The sequence below is a fragment of the Lipotes vexillifer genome, unplaced genomic scaffold (genome assembly GCF_000442215.2).
Source record: "Lipotes vexillifer unplaced genomic scaffold, Lipotes_vexillifer_v1.1 scaffold1139, whole genome shotgun sequence".
Classification (NCBI taxonomy): Eukaryota; Metazoa; Chordata; class Mammalia; order Artiodactyla; family Lipotidae; genus Lipotes; species Lipotes vexillifer.
In genome coordinates, this window is record NW_006798273.1 from 3206255 (window position 1) to 3225507 (window position 19253).

The 19253-nt window shown below is 47.7% G+C and overlaps 1 non-coding gene across 1 annotated transcript; it reads right to left on the reverse strand.

Moving 5' to 3' along the window:
* Positions 1–1273: 1273 nt before the first annotated feature.
* Positions 1274–1346, reverse strand: TRNAG-CCC (transfer RNA glycine (anticodon CCC)). Its single transcript has one exon. It is a non-coding gene; the product is annotated as a tRNA-Gly (tRNA).
* Between the last annotated feature and the right edge of the window lie 17907 nt (positions 1347–19253).

Below are 19253 nucleotides of genomic sequence, written 5' to 3' on the forward strand. Positions count from 1 at the left end.
CCCCCCCTGCCCATTTTTAAATTTGTTTTTTGATTTGTTTTTTTCTTTCATATTGAGTTGTATATGTTCTTTGTATATTCTAGATATTAGCCCTTTATCAGATATATCATTGTTAGTATATAGAAATGCAGCAGATTTCTGTTATATTAATTTTGTATTGTGCAAGTTACTGAATTCATGTATTGGTTCTAATAGTTTTTTGGTGGTATCTGTGGGATTTTCTATATATAGTATCATGTTATCTGCAAGCAGTGACAATTTTACTTCTTCCTTTCCAATTTAGATAAAAGAAATTTCTTTCTCTTGTCTGATTTGCTGTGACTAAGACTTCCAATACTGTGTTGAATAAAAGTGGTGAGAATAGGCATCCCTGTCTTGTTCCTGCTCTTAGAGGAAATGTTTTCAGCTTTTCACCTTTGAGTATGATGCTAGCTGTGTGAAATAAAATTCATATTTTATGACAAGTCAAGAAAAATTTAAACATAAAAAATTTTTCTCTGCACTTTGGCCTCCTCTCTCCTCTCTACTGTGCCTTGTGCACCTGCATTATATTACATTGTCCAAACCTCCCCATCAGCAGAAATATCTGCTTCACCATAAAGAGCAACATTCTCCCAGCACCAACAAGACAACTTAAAAGATAACATTCCTTCTTAATCTTGTAAGGGACCACGATGAACCATGACCCACTATTCACTACATTGTATAAACTGTCAACAATACGTTATTTAATGTACAGCCTCTGTCTTAAAAACTTACATAACTGTGCTTTGACCTCTAATGGGCAGAACAGTTCTCAGAACTTTCCTTGAGGCTGTTCCCAGGTAACAATCCTCAATTTGGCTCAAATAAAATCTTCCATTTCTTTCTTAGATTGTCTGATTAATTTTTCAATGACAGCCATGTGCTTGTCATATATGGCCTTTATTATGTTGAGGTATGTTCCCTCTATACATACTTCATTGAGAGTTTTTATCATAAATGGATGTTGAGTTTTGTCAGAAACTTTTTCTGCATCTGTTGAGATGATCATATGATTTTTATTCTAATTGTTAACGTGGTGTATAACATTGATTGATTTGCAGATAACTAATCAAACTAATTTTTTTTTCTTAAAGCGGGTTAGGTTGACAAATTTTATTTATTTATTTTTAAAATATTTATTTGTTTGGCTGTGCCAGGTCTTAGTTGTGGCACGTGGGATCTTCGTTGCTGCGTGCGGGATATTTGTTGCGGTATGCCAGGTCTCTTAGTTGTGGCATGCGGGATTTAGTTCCCTGAGCAGGGATCGAACCTGGGCCCCCTGCATTGGGAACACAGAGTCTTAACCACTGGACCACCAGGGAAGTCCCTCAAATTAATCATTAAGTGACAAAGCAGATCAGTCATTCCAGGGACCCCGGAGGGGAGTGAGGACACGTTTGAGGTGATGCATATATTCATTATCCCAATTGTAGTGATGATTTGATGGGTGTATACAAGGCAAAACATCACATTGTATTCTGGTTTTTTTTTGTTGTTTTTTTTTTTAAGTGGAAAGAAATCCCTATCTTTATTTACTATAAATCTGAACCACAATCCCACTGGGTTGTGGGAAATTCTGTCTCATCTAGTGTCAGCCCTCCTCCCTGTGGGCTGTACCAGAATATAAGAGGGTGGCACGATGTTCCCCAAACAAGCAAGGCCCCAGCCCCCAGGGCATCCCTGCTCCCAGACCATGTACCCAGTCCCTGTCTGCATCCCCCTCCTCCAGACCCAGTTCTCCACTTTTGGCCCATGCAGTTCAACCCCTGAGGTGAAGGTCACTGGTCTCCTCATTCCTTTACCAAATAGGTTTTGTGAAAGATCCTGAGAACTGAAAAATTTCCACTGACTCTCCAAGACCTTAATGCTCAACTGTTCCTCTCCATCCCAGATGCTAAACCCAGATTCACCAAATCACAACTCAGGGCCTTCAGACTTGTAGCTCCTGCACTGTATCCCCAAGTAGCACATCTTCAGTTTCCCCAGACCTTGAAAATTTGAACAGTGCCAAGTTATTCAAGCAAGGTGAACTCTGACTGACTACCAATCTAATCCATAAATCTTTCAGTTCCTGGATCCCTATAGAACGTACTGGGACTCTTTTCACATTGCAACATCTTAATAAAGGCTTAAGCTAATAGGGCTTGGGTGTTTTTTTTACCCCATCCTTGCCCAGTCTATGTGTGATGTTCCTTCTAAACCCAGAAAGCTAAGTATCCTTCCCAGGAAGATAGCAGTCTCACCAGGGGCCCAGAGCTGTCCCCTTGACTGGGAATACTGTCGGGCTAGCTCTGCTCAAGGCCCAGCCCTGGCTTCCCTGCACCCACCCAACCCACCGTGTCCCCCTGTGTCCCCACAGGCTGATTTGGCCTAAAAGGCACTTTCCATGGGCTCCCAGAGTCTCAGGGCCAGTGCACACATCAACAGAGAGTCTGACTTGGAGAATACTGCTCAGCTTTTATAATGCTTCCTGAACCAGGGCCACGAGTGTTGGGGGCCCTTTAGTGCCTGTTTTTCGCAGGCCCAGCTCGTCACAGTCGAGGTCTGAGATTTCTTGAAGTCTGTGCCTTCGCAATTTTCTTCTCCACTGCGTGCAGCAGGCAGCAACTTCCAGTTCCTCCGGATCTGGAGAAGGCTGTCTCAAACCCTGGAGGAGAGACAGATGATTAAGTACTAGGAGGCGCTGTGCACTCTCTCCCAGTGTCAGCTCATTGGAGCTCCTAGGGGATTCTTCTGAGTGATGCTGGGACTGGTTTTCTGATATTTTAGCCCAAAATTGAATAGAGAGCAAGGAATCGTGTTTGGAGAGGTCCTCTGAATTGGAGCCCATTCATTCTTAAAGGACAAGCACAACAGAACAAAGGATCTTGTCTATCACGATAGAATGTTCTGGGACTGTAGTCAATTAAAAAAAAAAAAATCTCTCTCTAACCCAAATTCTGCCTCCTGGATCTTGCTTTATTCATTTTGCTTTATGCAAACTATCCATGTGTCTTTAGCCAGCGGCCTAAGCAGAGCCAGGACACAGGTGTACACAGCAAGCACTCAGCCTGGCCTTCAACTTCTCCTGCACTCAGATGGCCTGGGCATTGGGACCTGGGGACTGGCCCTGCCCTGGGTGGTGCTGCAGGATCTGTGGGAGGCTGTGGCTGTGGCCACGCTGGCGTGCTGGCGGGAGAGGTGCTCACTGATCCATAGGGCCAGTCCTGAGCTTTTCTCTCAGCCTTCTTTATATTCAAGAAATTCTGGAACTTGTCGCTCAAGTGTGCACATTTTCCAAATGCTTTTCACTGGGTGTGTCTATTTTATGTACTCTTTGAATTTAATCAGTACAAAGTTTCTTTAAACTTGAAATGAAAATTCCCATTCTATTTATTTAGTGCCTCCGTGCACTTGCCCACTATTCTAGGTCTCTGGCTTCATGAAGTATACATTCTAATAACAGAGCCAGACAAACACATAAAAGTGAGGAAAAGAAGCAGACAACTACAAAATGTGATAAGTGCTACGAAGGAACCATACAAGGTATTAAAGCAGGGGACACTTGGTGCGATTTCATTTAGATATAGTGGGGGTATTTCATCCCTTTTGAGGAGGTGGAATTTAAGTTTGGGCCTAAAAGATAAGAAGGAGACAGACATAAGACAATTTGGTAGAAGTGGAGGGGCAGAAATGCATCTCACACAGGTAGAATAGCACATGTGAAGGCCCTGGCAGGGTATTCTTTTGGGCACCCAAATATTTCCCATTTCCTGCCTTCACTTAGGATATAGAAAGCTGGAAAGGGAGTTGCTCCCACCCTAACAACAAGAAAAAGTCAGATAATCCACAAAATCATAACTTTTCTTGAACTTATTAGAGAGCTGAGGTTGAAGGGCAACTCACTGGACTGAAATCTAAGAAAAGACAGCCACTTTCAGGGAGAGGCAGGGGCTCAGCACTGGCTTCCTTAGGATAGAGCACGGGAGTAAGATGAGACTGTCATATGCCTGATCAGAAGATTTTAGCTAAAATTCTTAACAAATTGCCATGGCCAATTGTAGATGAGTGTGAGTGTATAGGACCCATGAGAACCACAACTAAGAAAAATCCACACCTGTTCACAGGCTTTCTCCAGGACCTCTCCTGGTGCTCATGACAAAGATTTGGGACAGGGCTGGAGGTTGGGGCTGTCTCCCTTGTGGAGCAGGCTTTGGGAAGAGGAACAGCCATCACTTCAACAAAGGCACAGATCTCTGCCCACATCTGTCTCTTTTTTTTTTTTAACATCTTTATTGGGGTATAATTGATTTACAATGGTGTGTTAGTTTCTGCTTTATAACAAAGTGAATCAGTTTTACATATACATATGTTCCCATATCTCTTCCCTCTTGCGTCTCCCCCACATCTGTCTCTTCATGGCACAAAAGCTCAAGTCACTGAAGGAAGAACAGCAAATCCTGTCATCCCCAGGGCACAGGTCAAGACCACTGCGAGCGGAGAAAGAAAACAAAATACAGCCCTCTACTTCGGGGGAAGAAGCAGAAAACCATCCTGAATTCATACTGTTAAAAGTCTCCTATTGGGCTTCCCTGGTGGCGCAGTGGTTAAGAGTCTGCCTGCCAATGCAGTGAGAAGCCCATGTACCGCAACGAAGAGTAGCCCCCGCTCACCACAACTAGAGAAAGCCCATGCGCAGCAACAAAGACACAATGCAGCCAAAAATAAAATAATTAATTAATTTAAAAAACAAACCCAAACTCAGATATGAGCCACATGTTGAAGCCATCAGATAGGAAGTTAAAAATAACTATGATTTCTGTATTAGTGACTTTAGTGGAAGAAGTAGACAAAATGCATGAACAGATGGTGAGTTTTAGCAGAGAGACAAAAACTATGAGAAATAATCAAACAGAGATGCTAAAAATAAGAAAAAATGTGGTAACAGATTGAAGAATGCTTTGACAGGCTCATCAGCAGATTGGACACAGCTGAAGAAAGAATCAGTGGAACTGAAGGTAGGCTGATAGAAATTAACCAAACTAAAATGCACAAGAAATCAGGTGACAGGTTTGGGTAGGAAATGAAGTTGAATTTAATAGCTAAGAAGCAGGTAGAGTTTCCTCATGAACGTCTGCAATGTTGCTCTCAGCCTGTGACCTGAGTCATGGTCCTGTGCAAGTCTGTGCCAGTGTCCAGCCTTGGGATTAGCACTTACCCGGAGACTGGCGGCTTCTGCAGCCCTCACAGTCTTAGAGGCAGCACGGAGGAGCTGCTGTGCATTTTCCACCAGGAGCTCTTCAGAGGACTTGCTTCTTGCCAAGGAGGCCTTTACTCTTGGGAGTTGACAGGAGGAAAGCAGTTAACATTATACCAGGTAAGAGGCATAATCTCAAATAAACAAATACCAGATGGTTTTACAATGTGAGCCTCTTCCAGAAAGCTGGGATGCTTTTGTAGAGACTATTCAGAGAAAGAAAGTTCTTAAGGTATAATTTAACATTTTAACATAAAATTTATATTTTGATACTAAGAAAGTATGACTCATATAGTATCTATAAATTAACAAGTATGTTTTTAAAAAAATTTTATTGAAGTATATAGTTGATGCGCAATATTATATGTTACATGTGTACGAGATACTGATTTACAATTTTTAAAGTTTATACTCCATTTATAGTTATTATAAAATATTGGTTATATTCCCCATGTTGCACAATATATCCTTGCAGCTCATTTTATACATGATAGTTTGCACCTCTTAATCCCCTACCTTTATATTGCCTCTCCCCACTACCCTGTCCCCACTGGTAACCATTATTTTGTTCTGTACAACCGTGAGTCTGCTAAGAGGTATTTTTAATGAAAATAACTGAAGAGAACTAGCAGAATAAATGCCAACATCCATACATAATGAAAGGGAACAAAAAATTTTGTCTAGAATTGCATTCAGGACTTAAAGTAAAAGTTCTAATCAAAGATCAGACTGCTATTTCTTAATTGAATCACACACCCCTCAATGATACTTGCTTTAAACTGAGTGTAACTGAATTTAGTGAGACAAGTTGTTTTTCACCAATGAAAATGAAGATGCTATACATAAAATAGATAAACAACAAGGACCTACTGTATAACACAGGGAACTGTGTTCAATATCTTGTGATGACCTATAGTGGAAAAGAATATGAAAAAGAATAGATAGATAGGACTTCCCTGGTGGCACAGTGGTTAAGAATCCGCCTGCCAATGCAGGGGACACACATTCAATCCCTGGTCTGGGAAGATCCCACATGCTGCAGAGCAGCTAAGCCTGTGCACCACAACTACTGAGCCTGTGCTCTAAGCCTGTGTGCCACAACTACTGAAGCCTGCACGCCTAGAGCCCATGCTCCGCAACAAGAGAAGCCACTGCAATGAGAAGCCCTCACACCGCAACAAAGAGTAGCCCCCGCTTGTCGCAACTAGAGAAAGCCCGTGTGCAGCAACGAAAACCCAAAGCAGCCAAAAATAAATAGATTGATTTTAAAAAAAAAAGGATAGATTGATTGATTTAGATAAAACTGAATCACTTTGCTGTATACCTGAAACTAACACATTGTAAATCAACTATACTTCAATAAAAAGTAAAATTAAAAAGAAAATGAAGATGCTGTGAAACTTAAGTGACTAACTTTCGTAGAATCTCAGGACTTCCAGATCCTTTAGAGGACTGAGAGCTTGATAAATGTACCTGTATTAATCATGCCTTTTTATTTTCTGTTTTTCTGATGCACTATCTTAGGGCCATCTGATGTTGGAAAGACTGCCCCTCCCAGGGTTAACCAATTCTTAGAGTAAACCACTTGCCTGCAAGTGCACTTATACATGCAAACCAACCAATCTGAAGTTCACACCCCCAAACTTCTCCTTTATAGCGCTCTTATACTCTGGGCCACTATTCCCCTGCCCTAATCACCCCAGGGCCAGGTGCCAGACAGCTAGAGATAATCTCTATACTCCAGAGCCCAAATTCAAATTAACCAATCCTAAACCTGTTTAGCCTACTTCCCCTGACTTGTCCATTCCTTCCCACAAAAACACAGTAAAGGATTTGTCCATGCTTTCCCCTCACTCCTTCCGCTTTTTTTTTTTTTTTTTTTTTGCCACCATCATACTCTGGGTCACAGCACCTTTCATTTCAAAAGCCCCCTAACTGGTTTTCCTTTCTTTGGTGTTGCACCCGCCGCTCCGCGGCATGAGGGATCTTCCCGGACCAGGGCACGAACCCGCGTTCCCTGCATCGGCAGGCGGACTCTCAACCACTGCGCCACCAGGGAAGCCCCCTTCTGCTTTTTCACTGACCCTGGTGCTTCCCTATGTGGTCCCACCGACATGGCTCCTGTTTCTAAGGGTCCGTGAGGGATTGTCTTCCTTGTTTTCTTCCTTCTTCCTTGTCACGTCCATTTTTGCCCGTCCTACTATACCTGATTTAAACAAATCCGGAGTACCCTTACAACAATACCCATATTTGAAATGCTAAAATTAATTACAGTTCCTGTATCTTAAGTAGAAAAAATCTGGTCGCTAATCGTGAGATGATTTTGTGCCTGAAATATTATTTCCTAGAGAACAGTAACCAGGCTTTATGTTTAACTTAAAAGCAATTTATATACCCTGGTCCTGGCAATGTTATTTTTATGCCTCACAATAATTGATAATAGTCTTAACTACCAAGCTTTCCCATAATATATTACTAATAAACGTTTGTTACTGATGAATATGCCACTGCAGGTATTAAGGGACTTGGGTGGAAATGAAACCATCCTATACTTCTATTCCGGTGTTCTATATTGTCAACGTGAAAGCTGTTATATGGAGACAATGACCAAAAACTGCTCAACTCCAGCACAAGGCTTATGTTAAGATTAATTCATTGGGCACATTAAATGAATTAATCTTAACGTAAGCCTTGTGCTGGCATAGTTTTTCTTAGGCAAATGACATTTAAAATGCTTTCACTTTGCAATTAGTGTATTTTTAGAGATAACCAGCTTGTTTGTTAGATATGATTCATATAAGAACAAATAGCTAATGGTGAAAATGTAAACACGATTGTAAAGTAGAGATCAGTCATCTGTGCTTGTATATTAACCCTGAAGTGTTGTGAGCCCAGCAGCACGACTGGAGTCACTGTTATGAAGGGAGGAGGGACCGATGTTGAAGGAGAGCCTCAGTTCTGATGTATTTGATTCTTAATCCTTATGGGGACTTAAGGACTCCGTGCTTCCACTGTGGGGGGCACAGTGTCGATCCCTGGTCGGGGAACTAAGATCCTACTTGCCACGCAACGCCACCAAAAAAATAGAAAAAAAAAATTAAAAATCCTTATGGTTACTTTATCCTCACACCTACTCAGGAACTAGTTTTCCATGTTAAATATTTTTTCTTTCTGAAGTATATTATCAGATATGTTAGTGATACAGTGAGAAATGACAGTAGCCTAAATGTGTTTTCTGTGCTCTGTAATTATACTCTATATTTTTAACATTTGATATTCCCCAAATAAATGTAGATCCTTGGAGGATAAAAAACATTAAAAGGAGTATACAAAAGAAGGAATTATATTCCCCCCTCCAAGCCCTCCCTTTGGGTCTCGAGAAAGAAGACAGCAACTTCCCTTCAAAGCCATTTCCTACCTGGAGATGATGCGGAGCTGGCTGCTCATTGTCTGAATCTGCTCTACCATATACAGTAGCTCCTGGGAACATCTTTGGTCTACACAGTTCTTAGCAATGATGCGGATAAGTCTGGCGAAGTTTTGTCCGGAAGTCGCAATTTTCCTGGCAGAGGTAATGAGCTGTTCTTTGGTCTATACCAAAAGAAATGAAAGAGTTGGAAGTAGGTGAACAATGCCTCCGCAAGTTTTCCCTAAGAAATCGGTGGCAAATGGTAAACATCCCAAACTTGCTTGGTACAACTTATTTCAGCCCCGGAATGAACATATTTTAGCTTGATCTAAAACTGTGATGTCCTGAACCTCCTCCAGGTTAGCAAGAAGCTTATTCTCTTTCAAACCACAGAATGAGGTGGTCCAGGCCCATCTGTCCGTGGGGACTTCTGAAGGGAAGGTGGCCCAGCCTCCTGGTCTTGGGCTAGATTTTCTGCACAGGCGCTGTGGCCTGCAGTGGCTCAGAGAGAGAGTTTTCAGCAGCCCCGGGGCAGAGATAAGGCCCCTAAGAAGGGCCAGGTGTGCAGGTTGAAGGAGGTCTTGGCTTGACCAAAGGGTCAAAGGCCTATAGCCACATGTAGAGCTTCCCAGTTTGGGAACTGATAATTAATGGGTTGGTGACAGAAGCCTTTCCCTAACCAGGTCTGAAAAGGCTTCAGAGAACAAGGAAAGGAGACCGGCCTGGCTTTTGTTGTGGTCAGGGAATGGGGCCAGGGTGGGAGTTTCCACTCAACAGTCAGGGCTTGTGTGGTTTGAACTTCCCACTAGCACCAAAGGAGACCATGCCTGGACCTTTTCGTTGGCTTTTGCCCGGATGTGGAGCACGAGGGGAAGAAGGAGGAGTGGGCGGGGCTTGAAAGCTGTCAGCAAACATTAAAAATGGAGTCAGACTCTTTATGGTACCTGCCCTGTTGAGGGGCCTCTAAATTCCATGAGGATGGACATTAACTTAAGGGACAGAACTTAATTTTGTCTGCCCCATTCTTTGCGTAATGGCCAGCCCCGTTGGGGAGCCACTTCTGGGTCCCTCTCCTGCATGTATCATGCTGTCTCAGCTTCTCCTGTAAGGAAGAAAACAATCCTCATAAACCTATGTTAGAGGCTTAGTTTATTAGAGGTATTTGCAATTCCAGATAAGAAAGGAGTGGGTACAGATGTGTCCAATGCCTAACTCAAGCAATTCCAAGCTCCACAGCAGACCAGTCCGAGAAACCTCCCTTTCAAATGGGACAGCCTTTTTGAAACACAGAACTCAAGCAGCCAGTCCTAAATTAGCCAAATCTGTGCCAGGTCATTTGACACTATGTTGCTCCTTCTTTTTTAAAAACTGACATTGAGGGCTTCCCTGGTGGCGCAGTGGCTGAGAGTCCGCCTGCCGATGCAGGGGATGTGGGTTCGTGTCCCAGTCCGAGAAGATCCCACATGCCGCGGGGCGGCTGGGCCCGTGAGCCGTGGCCACTGAGCCTGCGCGTTCGGAGCCTGTGCTCCGCAACGGGAGAGGCCACAACAGTGAGAGGCCCGCGTACCACAAAAAAAAAAAACCCAAAACTGACATTGCAACCCCAAACCAAGCCCCATCCCAAACATCCAAGGCAGCACACTTACTTTATGATGTCCCAGGAGAATACATGAGTCCTCACACCCTCGAGAATTTGTTTATGTTTTATGATATGCCACCCCAGTTAGCAAATGAGTCCTAAAATATGTACTTTACTTCTCTTTGGATAAGGCTTGGGTTTAGGCAAGCTCTGCATCTGTCAGCTCTCTCCCTGTACCAAATGTGGGTTTGATTACCTGACTTCAGAATTACTGGTCTTTAGGATAAGAATGAAAACGAATACTAAAGAAATAGGAGAGAGGAGGGTGAGGGAACCCCTCTTTTTTCCTGTGGGTATTTTATTTTGTACACATTACTGCAACAGTTTCCCTGACCTAGATAATGATGTGAGGAATGGCTATTGTTCTCTGCTGGCACACAGACAGTGCTGATGAAGGTCGTGATGCTGGAAAGTCTTTAGTAAGAACATCTCCATGTGTGAAGGGGGAGGGCTCAACTGAGGAGATCAAGCTGGAATATTCCAGAACTCATAACCTAGGTCTCAAAGGTGCCAGAGAAAACTCAAACCACATGAGAATAATCTTTTGTAGACCTCTGCCAGGAAAGGAGATGCTTACCTTTTCTGCCTCTCCAAGGGAAACCTTCATCCAATCTCCCCATCTTCCTCCCTGCTTCCTCCAGTTCTGCCCCCAGCCTCAGGGCTGAAGAGTTGCTAATACGGTTGACTCAAGATTACTGCTCTGCCCCCATGCCTGTGCTGCCTGTTACCCCCCCCAACCAGCCATTTTAAACGCTTTTCTCTGTTTTACTCAAGAGCACCAGGGACTTTGGTTGTTAAAATCTGATTTGGTGGAGATTTGGAGGATTGGGGGGGGGGGGGCGAAATTCTGCATAGTCACTCCATTTTACCAGGCACTAGCCTCACTGTTAAAAATCACCATTTGCTTTTCCTTTTGTCATTTCCCTTTAGCGCACATTTCCCCAGGGAACTGCACGGGCTGGAGGATTTGCATATTCCTGGGCCCTCAGCCACATGGCCCCATCAGCACCCAAGTCCTATATAAATTAGAATATCTGAGATGTTTGGAAGGAAAACAGAAGTCAGCAAGAAGTGGTAACTGCTCCCACTTTTGACCTAATGACCTTGGGGTAACTGTTCCAGTGAGAAACTAACAGAAGTGGACATGGGTTGGGAGAAAGAAGAGACCAATGAAAGGTCTGAGTCTTGGGTGTGGTAGGGCTGCTGGGCAGCGCTTTGCAGTCACCTCGTCTGGAGGTGCCCTGACATCCAACCTTCTCTCCGGGCCCCGCTCCTCTACTGCGTGTGGCCCAGCCACGGGTGTGGGGGCCATGAGTACCCAGCAGACCTATGCTAGAAGACATTTTCTAAATGGCTCTTTGTGCCATTCGATCTCTTCCTTCTGGTCCCCATACTCAGTAAATGGACTCCTTTTATTTTTTTTCAGTGTTGATGTGTGTGTGGATGGTAAATGATGCTTAACTGCACTGAATCAAGGAGATGGCTAAAGAGAATCAGAACAGGTGACCTGTGGTTGAAGTTGCCCCCCACCCCAAAGCCAGTGGAAAGTAGCCCCCATCCTGTCCAGGCTGTGCTGGCCCTGAATGGCCATCCTTCAGGAGCTTGCAGCCCTGTTACCTCTATTTGGGGGGATTTTTAAACACGTAAATGGCTCCCTTCAGTTCATCCTCTGGGATAGGAATGGGTCTTGATTTTACTAAACTGCAGCTTCCGGTAAATTATCTTCCCTGATGGACTAAGACAAAGCCTTAGTAACGAGCCCACAGGACGAGGGAAGAGAAAAATGAAGTGAGCTCTAGGATACGCCCAGATGGAGAGAGAAGACAGCACCGAAAAGTGCTACGTGCCCCATGGCCCCCGCTCATGGCCCCTCTGTCCTGGCTCCTGCGGGGCTGCAGCTGGGAGACACGTTTCCCGCCGTGGTGCCCAATCCTCCCACCACCCACTGAAGGTCAAGTACCAAGATGCATCCTTTCCTCCTCAGACTCTGCGCCATCAGGAACACCTCCTTGGCCATCTCCCGGGTAACCTGGGTGATTCTGTTCCCACTGTTCACGCTGCCATCCTCTGGGAGAGGCAGGTCCACCTCAGTGTGCAGCCAGGCTGGACAGCCGGGGGAGCTGCCAGGGGTGCCGCTATGCTGGTGCTGTAAGAAGACAGGGTGGAACTGATGAAATTCAAGATGCTCAGATCTTTTAACTGCAGTGGGGATGTTAATGGCTTCTTCACCATTTTTAAAAGAAGAGTGGCAATCAAGAGGGTTTCCCGATCCCCACGTGCCAGCAGCTCTTGACAATCTCCTCCCAATACCTAGGAAAAAAGTGAGACGAGGAAACAATGAATCCCTACTGCTCTGTGCTCCTTTCACCCAGAATTTGCATAAACTGCCACCAGGCAGACTCAGATCCCCAGTATAGTTAAAATATCACATTTTCTTTCCTTTGGTGAATTTTCAGGGCTTACCTGGGAGAATCTCTAGCTCCTTGAAGAAATTAGGGAATCCTTGAATGTCCCTACTTTGGGACAGTTTCATATCCATTATTCCATGTGAAAGGACTTTACAGTTCTTGTATGAATAATTATTTTTGCCCCATTAACTTATTATTTTCTAGTGAGAAAAACAGCAGCTTCTGCCAACCAGAAGTGGGCGAGGCCATGTTATTCTTTTTTGGACCCTAAGTGGGGCCTCCCCTAAGCCTTTTCCAGACTCTGGAATCGAGACCAGGTGTACTGCCCTTGAAGGTAAACCCAGTAACAAAGTGTCAAGAGTGGCCTTGATCATCTCTCGGCCTCACGCACCAGATCCTGAGCTCCTGGGGGTAGGGCCTGTGCCCTGGGTGCAGGTGGGAAGGAGAACATGGGTAGGAGGAACCTCTGGGCCTTCCTACACCCTGACTTCTCCCCCAAGACCCCAACGTAGCATACTGATGTCTCAGAAGGGTCATAACGTAGCTGTTGGAAGCATGAGTGTGATAGCAGATTCTATCTAAATTGGGAGATGTAAGTTCATGATCCTGTTTGGTCTGAGGCTATATATGTAGCAAATATTTCACCAGAAGAGGAATGGAAATCAAAGGATAACTGCTCCAGGCATGTGTCCCTTCCAACCCCACCTCGTTGGCCACTTCGTCCAGTCTTTGTCATGCTCCACTCACTGCCGAGCACGCAGGAAGGGTGGAGATGTGGAGTCAGGAGACCAATGATCCAAGGAAGGGGTTGGATCAATCACATCATTTGGCTGTAGCTGTAGAGCTCAGGTGGGTGTTTAAGCGAGCGGCTGCCATGTGACAGACAAGGGGACGGGACATATGTGAGTCTGGGACCAGGAGACCGTGGAGGCTGGGATCTAAGTGACCTGCCCTGGGGTGTGGGTGCTCCGCATCGTGGTGCTTGGCCCCAAGCTTGGCCCAGGAGCAAGCAGAGGCAACAGCTGCCAAGCATGTGGGGAAAGCCCTGATCATTGGGTTTGACTCAGAATTTGTCCAGATGCTGAGAACAGCAACCAGCCAGGTGTGTGGCTGGAGGTGGCACAGGGCACCCATAGTGAAGGCTTAACTGCAGGCTGTTTTCCTCTCCAACCATAAAGTATTCACTTTATTCACATTGGGAGCAAATCTGAGCACAGGTATGTGCCCCCCGGGCTCATAGCCACTTGCAAACCAAGTTCACTTCAGAGCTCTTATTGCCTGCAACGTCCTTCCTCTCTTGCCTGGCAAATACAAATCCCAAACTGCCTTTGAAGCTCAACTCAAGACCACCCTCCTCTCAGGAGACATCTAGAATATCTGCTTTATCCCTCCCATTACCATTTTGCCCCAAGTTTGAACCCCTTCTGCCCTTCTAGGCTGTCTTTAGCATCCCAGCAAGCAATCTAAATCACTTACCATGCACCTGCGATGCCCCAGACACTGTGCTTGTCCTGAAGGATCTAAAGATGAGTAAGATGAAGTCCTTGAACTTCAGCGGCTGAGAGTTTAGACTGTGCTGGTGCACATTGAGAAGTCACCTGGCTTTTTTTGTATTATGTCTGCAGTTAAGTAATCCCCCACCTTCTGAAAACTGTTTGTTGGCCTCGTTTTAGACAGGTTGGGATGCCCCCCGACTGCTGGGAGGGGCAAGTCGGAGCCTTTTCTGGAGAAGGACCAACACTGAGGGCCAGGAGGCTGCCCAGACGGGGCCCGGGATTATGTGACGTGAAGAGAAAGGTGAGAACTCAACTGAGACTAAGACTCAACCGTAGTGACTAAAAACCAGGGTGAAAATGGCAAATATGGGATTTGGTGGGCCTTGAGCCAAGGGATAGGCAACTAGGAAATATTCTTTTCAACTCATGCCTCGTAGTCAACTGTCAGGGACCTTAAACATCCAAAGCTAGCAGTGTCTCCAGGCTCTTCAGTAATGAAGGAGGCTAGGACTCTGCTGGAGAGCCCGTAACTGGAATAAAGAATTTCCAGATTGTGACTTACAAGTGCCCAAAAGATGCACCTTCCCAAGGCCATGCCCTCCCTCAGGGGCTCACAGTTTGAGGTGCTGTTCTGGGCTGTGTGGAGGGTGTCTCCACTCCCCAGGAGCCCCAGGGAGTGGGACAGTGGAGCAGACACACACCATGGATGGTGATTCTCCCTTCTCCAATTGCCCTCCCGCCCGGGGGTAGCCCAGCAGGACCACTGTCCCTACTGTCCCCTTCTATGCACTGGAATTATGTGTATGAAGGAGAATGCTTCCCTGGGGTAGGAACCTTGGAATGTGAGGCCTTGCTCTCCACCCAGAGAAAAGCAGCCTGCAACAGGAGAGGTGACACCTCTTCGTGGACAGGAGGGGTGATGGGGGCTGAAGGAGCCTGCTGTTCTCACCATTCTGGGTGCCAGCTGACCTGGGTGGTCAGTTCTCTGAAATGCTCGTGTCGTGAGGCTTTGCTGAGAAAGGGACTGTGTCAGCTGAACTGAGAGAGAAACAGAATGTGTTGTCAGTGAAGTCAGCGGCATTAAGTATGTGTCAGAAAGACCCTGTGGAAAAACAGATCAGTGGGAGCTTGCAGGATGTCTGAACTCATGAGACCAGGAGCCACGGAGCAGGAGAGATGAGAAGACAGCGGGAGTCTGAGCAAAGAGGGCTTAGGCTGCAGGAGCGAGGGAACTGTGCCTGCCGGGCTCCCAGCGAATCTGGGAACAGGGCCTTTCTCATGGTAATGACATTTTAATGAGAAAGATGAAGTAAAGGGTAATGGGGTGGAGAAACACATTGTCTGGTCCACTTTATCTTGGGAGAAAGCCCAGGGAAAGGTTTGGCGGGGGGTGTCTGGGCAGCCAAGCATAAGGTCACGAAGGGGACAGATCAGGCTATGCACAAAACGCTGGGTTGAGCACATCTACCTGGGAACTTCTTGGGCGGTCACTGCCAACCTATTATATCTCCCACGGTTGATGTTAAGTAAATCAAATGTTTGGGCTCCACAATGCCTGACATTGTCTGGTGCCCCAGAAGGAAACGACTATACGTGGAAGGTGTTCAACAGACCCAGAAGCCTTCCGGTAGATCTTTCTTTTCGCCTACGAGGATTCAAGTTGGATTCCTGCCACTTGCAAACCAAAGAACCCCTGACTGGAGCAGGGAGGTAACATCGTGGAGGTCAAGGTGGCATGAGGTAGCCGGACCCCCAGGAGGAGTGCTGTCAGTCACAGCAAGGGGAGCCCCCTCCAGATGGGGCCGTGGGAAAAACTTCATGGAAGTCAACCATTACAGGCCCTACCACGGGGCACTAAGCAAGTGCAAGTATCTTCCATGGATGCTTTCATCAACCCTCTGCCAGGAAAGTATCAATGTTCCCATTTTCTAGACTAGGATCTTAAAGTCCAAAATAGCTAAGAAACTTCTCTGAGATCTCAGAACTTGGAAATGGTAGAGGCAGACACAGTGCAGGCAGTGTGGTTCCTGACCCTGGATTCTCAAAGGGTGCCCTGTGCTGCCTGCCAGATGTGAATTACACACGTGGGCACCAAGAGAGCTTTTTCTGGAACTTGACAGGGGGCTTTGGTGACTAGAAAGAAGGCTGAGGTCGGGGAGGAGAGATGCTGACTTTCCTACCATGCCCAGGTCTGCAACTGTCCCAGTGATGCCTGGATCAGCAGTGCGGGTCCCCACTGAGCTCGCTGCGGTGTCTCTTGGGGCAGCACCCTGAGAATCTACACTGCTGGCTTCAGCGGCTCCTGGTGCACCCTCCCCACGGTGGAGCTGGGGCTGGGTGGGGTCCTCTTCATCACTGGGCTTCAAGCACTGGGCCAGGAGTCTCCAAGCCTTGGTGTGACCACCTTTCCAGGCCTGGAGCTGGGCCACAGCATGGTGGGCCTTGGCTGCCCACTCCTGCTGAAGCCAGTCCTCTGGGCATTCTCGGAGCACAGGGACCCGCTGGGCTACCTCCTTGGTGAGGACGAGAATGCTCTCCAGAGCCATGAGAAGGTCTTCCTGGCAGGGCCCAGACTCCTGACCTCCAGCCACAATTCCCTGCACAGCTTGGATACCAGACACCATTCTTTCCAGAGAGCCTTCTGGCCGGGTCTGGGGGTCTTTGCAGACAGAGAGCCTTGGGCAGAGGGCACCTTGGAGGACACGTTCATAGTCTGCATTGATGCTGCTGAGGTGGCGAGTCAGGGCCTTGGCTTGAAGGGTGAGCTCCAAGCAGAGAAGTTCAAAGCGGGTGGACAGGCTGGGAGATGGTTTGGGGAAGGAGGCCAGGATCTGTGCCACATCCAGCAGAGCATCTGTGAGCACATGAACCTCCCTGCACAGCAAGGAGATCTCACTCTTTACCTGCTCATCCCCACACAGAAGAGAAGACAGCCTAGCAGCCTCTTGGAGCCTTTGAGAAACATCTGCTGCCTGAGCCAACCCTTCCTGCAGCCCCTGCTGGTCCTTCACAGCCTGTCGGAGGGGCATGAGGAACAGGCCTTGTCTCCTGCTGAGCCTCTCCAGGCACTGGAGCAGGTCCTGGGCGGCCACCGACCAGAGAAGGCACCCATCCTCAACGCTCCCCTCCCACGGCCTGGGGGCTTGGAAGCCCCCAGAGGCCAGAACTTTGTCCAAAAGCTGTTTGGCACGGGTCTCCACCTCCTCCAATCTGCCTGGCACTTGTAAATGTGCTTCTGGATGCCCAGTTGAGTCAGAATCCTTCTTACCTGAATCCATGGGTCCACTTTTGACTGCTAGTTGAACCATTGAGGCTAAGTTCTGCTGAAGCTCCATGAACACTGTCATGTTCTCTTGAAGATCAGCTGCTGGGTTGTTGCAAAACAGCTGTTGACACAGAGAATACCAGTCACCAGCTATGGCTACCAGACTTTGCTTGGTTTCCCTGGTCTTCCCAGACAGTTGGAGAGCCACTTCCAGAAGCCTGTCAGTTCTAGCAGTTGTGCAATGTTCTATCTCCCTTGCTAGGTCAATAATAGAAGGTGCCAGTGATGGGATTTCTTGGAGTCCAGTCATCCTCTGTGACCCTGGTGGTCCCTCTCCAGCCAGGGCTTCCTGAGCTGCCTCCACAGCTGCATCCTGGTCCTGCAGGATGGTGTGAGCTGAGGTCACTCCCTGGTGGCTCAGGCTGTCTACAGCAAGCATGGGTTTGCTGATGGCAGGGAGCGGAGAGCCCACCTTCTGTAGACCGGTGTCAAGAATCAAGGGGCAAAAAAGATGATCCCTAGGTGGATAGGAGGTGCCCCGGTCGCTTTTCCCCAACCCAGGCTCCCTTTGGTGTTTCAGTGCAGGAGCTGTGCAATCCTGGAGGCTGGAGAGAATGAAATAAGGCTGTCTCTCGGCCATGTCAAACCTCTGGACTTGGTCCCGAAGGGGACTGAGGATATCTGGGTGGTTAGTTCCATCCAGCCCCTCTCGGATGCTCTGAGCTGAAGAGATCACATGTTTCGCCAAGGTTAATAGCACATCTGTGTCCTGAGAGCCATGCCCGCCTGAACAGTGCTCCCCAGCTGCACCCAGGACCCGGGAGGATTGCTCCAGCTGCTGGATCAAGACTCTCAGGCCATTCCGGAAAATAGGATCTCGATCTTGGTCCACATACCTGCTCATCACCTGCACTATGTGTGTCCCTCGACCCTGTAAATATGCCACAAGTGGAGCAAACTCTCCGGAATCTCCACACCTCAAAGCCCATGTAAAAAAGTCCAAGTGCTTGGTCATTTCCTGAATGGACACACTCAGGAACTCAGGAATATCGAGAACATCATCAAAACATGCTAATAAGCCTTCAGATGCCCTGGCCCACTCCTGAAGCAGGGCCTGCAGGGCAGCAGGGCTCCAGTCCAGACCAGACCCTTGGGGGCTTTGCGAGAAAAGCTGTTGCACTCTGACCACAAGCCCCCAAAGGCCTGCCATGGTGGCCTCCATGTCTTTGCCGGTCTGCTGTCGTGGGCAGCAAACCAAGACCAAGTGAGCCACTCTGAGCATGCGGTTGGCCTGGTCATGGAAAGCAGCGAGGAGAAGCTGGAGGCTCTCAGGCAAGGCCTCGCCATCGCACCAGGAGGAGACTGACGGGGTGGCCAAGGCGGCCCGGACCAGTCTTTGAAGAGGGCTTTGCGTGTCGGTGAACGTGTCCAGGATCTGGCGCAGCAGCCCGGTGCGGACCCCCTGGGAGAGGTCCTCAGTCGCGGCCCACAGCGCTGCGCACTCCTCCCCCCGCTTCTGGCTGTTCCCGCCCGTCCCCGGAGGCCCGTCAATCGGGTCCAGGCGCCGGACGCCGGCGCTCCGCAGCTCCAGCAGTCGGCGGCAACGGGCCACTAGGCGCAGGCGCTCGGGCGGCGGGGAGCAGGCAGCCAGGCGCATGCAGTGCCAGACCACGGCCGCCAGCGGCGCGTCCAGCCCGCCGCGCAGCCGCTCGGGTCCGGGCGCCGCCAGCAGCTCCCGCAGCTGCCGCAGGCTCCGAGGGAGCGCGCCGTGCGTAC